Here is a 6,391-nt window from a genome sequence, read left to right on the forward strand (position 1 = left end):
GGAGGGACAGGCACCTTATCAGGCTACGGGTGGGCCCCTCTTAGGCTGTCGGGGGAGGGGAGAGGAGCTCTGGGTTGGCCCAGATAGGGGTTCCAAGCTGCTGTTTTCCTGGGGGGAGGGGGAGGGGGCGGGGGTTGGTCCAAAGCTCTCCTGCTGAGGCCTGAGTCGGGGAGGGAGGGTGATGGAAGAAGCTATGGGGTGGGAGGCCCAGAAAGAGCAGAGGAGCCTGCAGACCCCACCCCAGGCCCCACACTCCGCCCCCCAAACTCCACCTCCACACGCAGGGCCCCCTGAGGCTGTCTCTCTCTCTCTCTCTCTGCTTTTATTTATTTTATTTTATTTTTTAAAAATATGCCTGTATTGGTTTCAGAGAGGAAGGGAGAGAAACAGCGATGATGATGAGAGAGAATCATGAATCGGCGGCCTCCTGCACGCCTCCCCCGCCCCCCCCCCCCCCCCCCGCCATTGGGGATGGAGCCGGCAACCCGGGCATGTGCCCTCGACCGGGAAAATCGAACCTGGGACCCTTCCGTCCGCAGGCTGACACTCTATCCCCTGAGCCAAACCAGCCAGGGCTATCTCTCTGCTTTTAAAAGGATGTGTTTTTTATTGATTTCAAAGAGAGGAAGGGAGAGGGAGAGAGAGAGAGATTTACCACTTTGGTAAATTTTTTTAAAAAAATATTTTTATTGCCCGGCCCGTGTGGCTCAGTGGTTGAGCTTCAACCCAGGAACCAGGAGGTTATAATTTGATTCCCGGTTAGATGCCCGGGTTGCGGGCTCCATCCCTAGTGGGGGGCATGCAGGAGGCAGCCGATCCATGGTTCTCTCTCGTCATTGATGTTTCTCTCTCTCTCTCCCCCCCTCCCTTCCTCTCTGAGATCAATAAGCATCTATTTAAAAACAAGAATCTGGCCCTCACCGGTGTGGCTCAGTGGATAGAGCGTCGGCCTGTGGACTGAAAGGTCCCGGGTTCGATTCCGGTCAAGGGCACGTACCTTGGTTTCGGGCACATCCCCAGTGGGAGGTGTGCAGGAGGCAGCTGATGGATGTTTCTCTCTCATCGATGTTTCTAACTCTCTCTCCCTCTCCCTTCCTCTCTGTAAAAAATCAATAAAATATATTTAAAAAAATAAAAAATAACAACAAGAATCTGCACCAGCCCATCCAATAACGAATCATAAATTTTTATTTCAAAATGTAAACGTCACTAAAACATGCATACACGTTAAAACAACCAAATGTACAATTGCGTTCCGGTGTTTTTTTTGTTTGTTTTTTTTTGTTTTTTGCTTTTGCTGTTTGCATAGGAGAACATCATTACAATATAGACTTCTATGCCGTACAAAATACATACAAAGTTTCATCGGAGCCAGAGGCGGGGCCTGTACATGGGTAATACTTCACTGTAGGGATCCGGGAGCGTGGTGTGAGGTGCTGGTTAAAAAAAAAAAAAAAAAAAAAAAAGAACGGACGACGACCGAGAAAATTCCTACGCAAAAAAGGGAAAACGTGCTTTGGGTGGAAATGGGTGGAAATGGTCTTGGACCCTTGGATCCTGCCTGGGGGGAAGGGGGAGGGCGGGGTGGGGAGGCGTCTGGCCCAAAGTTCCCACAGACGCTCCATCAATGGCTTTTGGAGGCACGGGGTCATTTGTGTGGCGGGAGTCCGGGCCCCCCCCCCCCGACGCCCCCACGCATGCACCCCACACACCCACGCGGGCGATGCCCGGCCACACCGGAGGCACAGCAACCACCTGGGAGGTGGCCCCCTTTCCAAGGTGCAGCCCAGCTGGCCTTGCTCTAAGTGGGAGACCAGCCCTCGGCCAGACCTGCCGGTGCCCTGCAGGCGGGCATTCAGCGGGCGCAGCTGGTTTGCATCTGGTGGGGTGTCCAGCTGTCCACTAGGAAGAGGCCTCGAGCCCTGGGAGCAAGCTGACCGCCCCCGCCTCCCCTCCCCCGGCTCTGTCACTCCCACCCCCCATCCTGTTCACCTTTAAAACCTATTTGTACTGATGTCAGAGAGGAAGGGGGAGGGAGTGAGAGAGAAACATCCAAGATGAGAATCATGGATCGGCTGCCTCCTGCACGCTCCCTCCACTGGAGATAGAGCTGGCAACCCGGGCCTGTGCCCTGACCGGGAATGGAACCGTGACCTCCTGGTTCCTAGGGCGACGTTCAACCACGGAGCCACACCAGCCGGGCCGATCCTGTTCATCTTTAAATCAAAGTAGTAAGTTGTTTTTAAAGCTTCATGAGAATGGGAGAGGTTGGGCGGGGCCAGGCAGCCACCGGGCAGGCCCCACGTCACAAGAGGGGGTGCACAGACACCGAATGGGGCCCCTCTTCTCTTGGAGACACCTCACGGCAAATCCAACCCTTCTAACCCATCAGGCACTCAACAGTGGGTGAGGGGAAGGCCCCCCCCCACACCCCGCAAGGATGCTCAGGCATTTGTCAGTAGTAAGCCGGATGGTGCACCCCCATCCGGACACAGAATTCTCTGGAATGTGTCCGGGACAAACCTTCGGAGCTGGTCTCCGAAACGGGAAATCAGACAGCCACCCGGGTGTTCCTGGAGTCCCCACCACCACCCCCCCCCAAGCGTCAACCCACATCCTCAGCCGTTCGCTTTTGGAAAACGGGGTCCCTGGGATGGCACAGGGAACCTTGGGGTGGCAAAAGGCATGGGTGACCCCCAAAGCATTCCAACTGGCTGAGACGTGCCTGAGACTTCCGACCCTTTCGACCTTCGAGCACTTGTGTGGTGTTTTGTGTTTTGTTTTTTTTTAAATATATGTGTATGGATTCAGAGAGGGAGAGAGAGACACATCCATGACGAGAGAGCATCGTGGATCGGCTGCCTCCTGCACGCCCCCCACTGGGGACCGAGGGCACAGCCCCAGGCACGTTTCCTGACCCGGATTCCCACCGCGACCTCCTGGTTCCTAGGTCGATGCTCCACCCCGGAGCCACGCCGGCCGGCCCCGCGAATGAATGACTTTTTTTAAAAAATGGGTTTCCACAAAATCAGCGCTCCCTTGTCCCGAGTCAGGCAGAACCGGGAGTCAGAAATGAGGGGGTGCTCTGGCTCTGACCACCTGTGCCTGTGACGTTGGGGGGTACCGCTGACGGAGGTCCCCTGGGGAGCGCCGTGACCCGGTGTGGTCTGCGTAGCACCTGCTCCTAGCGAGAAAGGAAACGGGTTCTTCCGGGCCCAGAAGATCCTCTCTCGGGGCCCAGCTGTGTACCCCTCCCCCTGCCCCAAATCGCCCTTCCCTGGCCCCAGCCGTGACCCAGGGCTTGGGGAGGTCTGGGTACCCCCTGGGAATGCCAAGGTCAGCCCCCGGAGGCTGCACCTGCCCCGGTACGTGGCCTTAGAATAAAGGAGGGGGGCCTGCAGCTCTAAGGGGGAAGGGGGGCAGGTTATGGCCGGATCCACAGGGCACCTCCAACCATGTTCCCATCCAGGGCACCCGTGCCCGTGGCTACGTAGCACCCAAGGGCCGTAGCAGGCAGCCGCTGCCCTCCTATGGCTGAGACAAAAAAATTAAATAAAAGGGACACCCGCTTTTGGGATGTGAGTCTCCCCGTCTGGGGTCCCTCGAAGGCCCATGTGGAGGGGAGCCCTCCCCCCACTCAGACAAGCTTCCTTTTCTGATCCCAGCCCCCTCGCCCCGCAGGGCCCGGGGGTGAGCCCCCCAATAAAGGCGTGCGCTGTGATCCTAGGAGGCCTCTGGGCTCCTCGGGGCACAGCCAGGACCCCAGCCAATGAAAGACCCTGACAGAGACCCGCTGGGAAGCCATCTGCAGGCTGTACCCCGAGGGTCCTCCGTGGCGGGGCCTGAGGGAGGGCGGTTTCCAGGTCCCCCCACTCTCCCCCCCACCTGAACTTGGCCTGAGATTCGTGGCTTTCCTGCCCTCAGCCCCCCCACAACCTTCCTGGGAGGTGAGTTTTCCTCTCAGATAATAGACCTGGCAGGAAGGCTGTTCCCCCAAAGGTCTTCCCGTTGGGAGGAGGGGGCCCTGAGGGAGGGCGGTTTCCAGGCCCCCCGCCCTCTCCACCTGAACTAGGCCTGAGATTCATGGCTTTTTCCCTCCTGCCCCCCCCACCCCCACCCCCACGGTCCTTCCCGGGGAGATGAATTCTCCTCCCAGATAAGTCAGGGCTGGCCACTGGCCGGAGCCCCAGGGAGCCCCAGGTTGGGCTGGGGAGGCCTGGAGGGGTTCCTTCCCAACGCCCCACCTCCCCAGGCCAGACCCACACCCAGCCATGAGCCCAGCCAGCATCGGTGTGTTTTAAGGCAATGTCACCCTTCCACCCCGCCCTGGGTCACTGAGAGGAAACACACTGAAATCAAGTGCTCTCTTTGGGAAAAAGCAAATGCCCCCCCTCCTGGCCCCTCCCCCCACCCCCACCCCCCCACTCCCCAGCCTCTAAAGCAAACCAGCTCTGCCTCACCCAAGGGGACTGCGCTTAGGGTCCTCCCCTCCCCCTCCTTCCTGGGTCCCAGCCCCTCCCTCCCAACGCCAAGGCCCATGGCTCCTGCGGGGGGGGGGGGGGGCCTCCCTCCCGCCGCCTTTGCCTTTGGGGTTCCTTTGGGGACCGGTGCACAGAAGGACTTTGGAATAAAATTCCTGAACCTGGAGTGTGAGTTCCTGAGACGTGAAATGCGTTCGGAGCGTGGCATTCAGGGGGACCCCACGCGGAAACAGCTTTGGGAGGGACAATCCCCCCCCGCCCCGCCCCCCGGGCCCCGCCACCCCGCCAGGCCTGAGAACTGGGCACGGAGACATTTCGCCCCACGCCCGCCAGGAGGCGCTGTCCCGTCCAGGCCTCCCGCCCGCGCAGCCCACTCTCTCTCTGGCGGATCCATGGCAAGGCCTGTGGCCGAGGCCACCTGGTCTGCACCCCGGCCAGGGCGGGGGGCCACCCCCACAAGGACACCCATGGCCACCTTGGTACCTACTCAGAACCCGCCCCACCCCCCCGCCCCCCGCCACTGGCCAATCCCTGCTGACTCAGAGCACTTGGGTGTGGGCACCAGGTTGCTGGAGGCAGCGGCTGCCACCCTCCTGGTTCCTGGGAGCAGAGAGTGCCCCTCCCCTGGGGGCCGCCCTGCAGCAGTGGCGGGAGGGCTGTGAGCGCCAGCCAGGCCTCGGCCACCCCGGTGATCTGTGCAGCACCCCACACCCTGAGCGAGGGGGGGGGGTGCAAGCGGGGTGGCCACCCCCAAGGCACTCCGGGCCCTGGACGCCCATCGACGGTCCCCTGAGGTCCCCAGGGTCATTCCTCCGCATCGACGCAGGCAGAGGGCTCTGTGAGATCCCCCCAAGTCCGCCCCAAACCCACACCCGCAGCCCCCCACACACGTACACACACGCACGCGCGCACACACACACACACACACACACACACACACACACACTGGCCTGGGGGCTCGTATGTCCAGGCCCCGGCTCTGCCCGGCTGTCTGCAGGAGGACGGCACGCAGGGGTCCGGCCTCAGGGACCACCAGGGCTCGCCCCCGCAGCCAGCCCAGGCCTGGGGTCCCGGAGAAACGTGCAGGCTCTCTGCTCTTCCTCGGCGGCTGGAGGGTGCGGGCGTGGGCCTCGCCAGCGGCTCGCTCAGGACAAGCAGAGGGACAGGAGGGGTCCAGGCGGCTGAGTACGCGCGCAAAGCGTTCGGCAACTTGCCATCTGCCGTCCCCGCCGTGAGGAAGCAGAACGCAGGGTCCCGGGCGGCATGTCTGTCCCATGACGCCCGGAAATGCCAAGTCACCACGGCCCCGTGTCCTGCCTGCTGGGTACGGAGCGTGGCCACACAGACGGAGCCTCGGGGCAGACGGCCGGACCACTCCACGCACCGGTTCCAACAGAGGCGTCCCTGGAGCAGAGGGCGGGCCGGTGGGGAGGACAGGGAACGGAGGCACCGTGGACACTCAGGGACATCTCCTCAGACGACGGAGGACGTGATCTGATCCGGAACGGTCCCCGGTGCCTTCCACAGGGACGCTGAGTAGCGAGCATCCCTGGTCGGGGCCCGGACTGTATCATTAGACGTCCATGGTGCCGTGTCTCCAGCACTTGTCCCTCCGATCCAGGGCCCCACGGAGAAGCCAGAAAGGGGGTCCCAGAGGCAGGAACAGGGAGACCGTCCCCTGGGGTGGAGCGGGGGGTGGGGGTGGGGGTGGGGAGAGGGCTCCTCCTTTGCCCCTTTGCCCGGCTCGGCTTAAGGCATCGCTCAGAGCCGTCTACGTCCTGAGCCCGGCCGGCCGCTGGGGCCCAGGCTGGAGGCTTGGGTGGCGGGAGCCAGAAGGGGTCCCAGGCTCGGCCACCTGCCGGCCGCTGATCGCCACCTTCTCGGCCGTGTCCCCAGCGGGAAAACTCGAG

This window comes from Plecotus auritus (assembly GCF_963455305.1).
Source record: "Plecotus auritus genome assembly, chromosome: 15".
In the NCBI taxonomy this organism is placed as follows: domain Eukaryota; kingdom Metazoa; phylum Chordata; class Mammalia; order Chiroptera; family Vespertilionidae; genus Plecotus; species Plecotus auritus.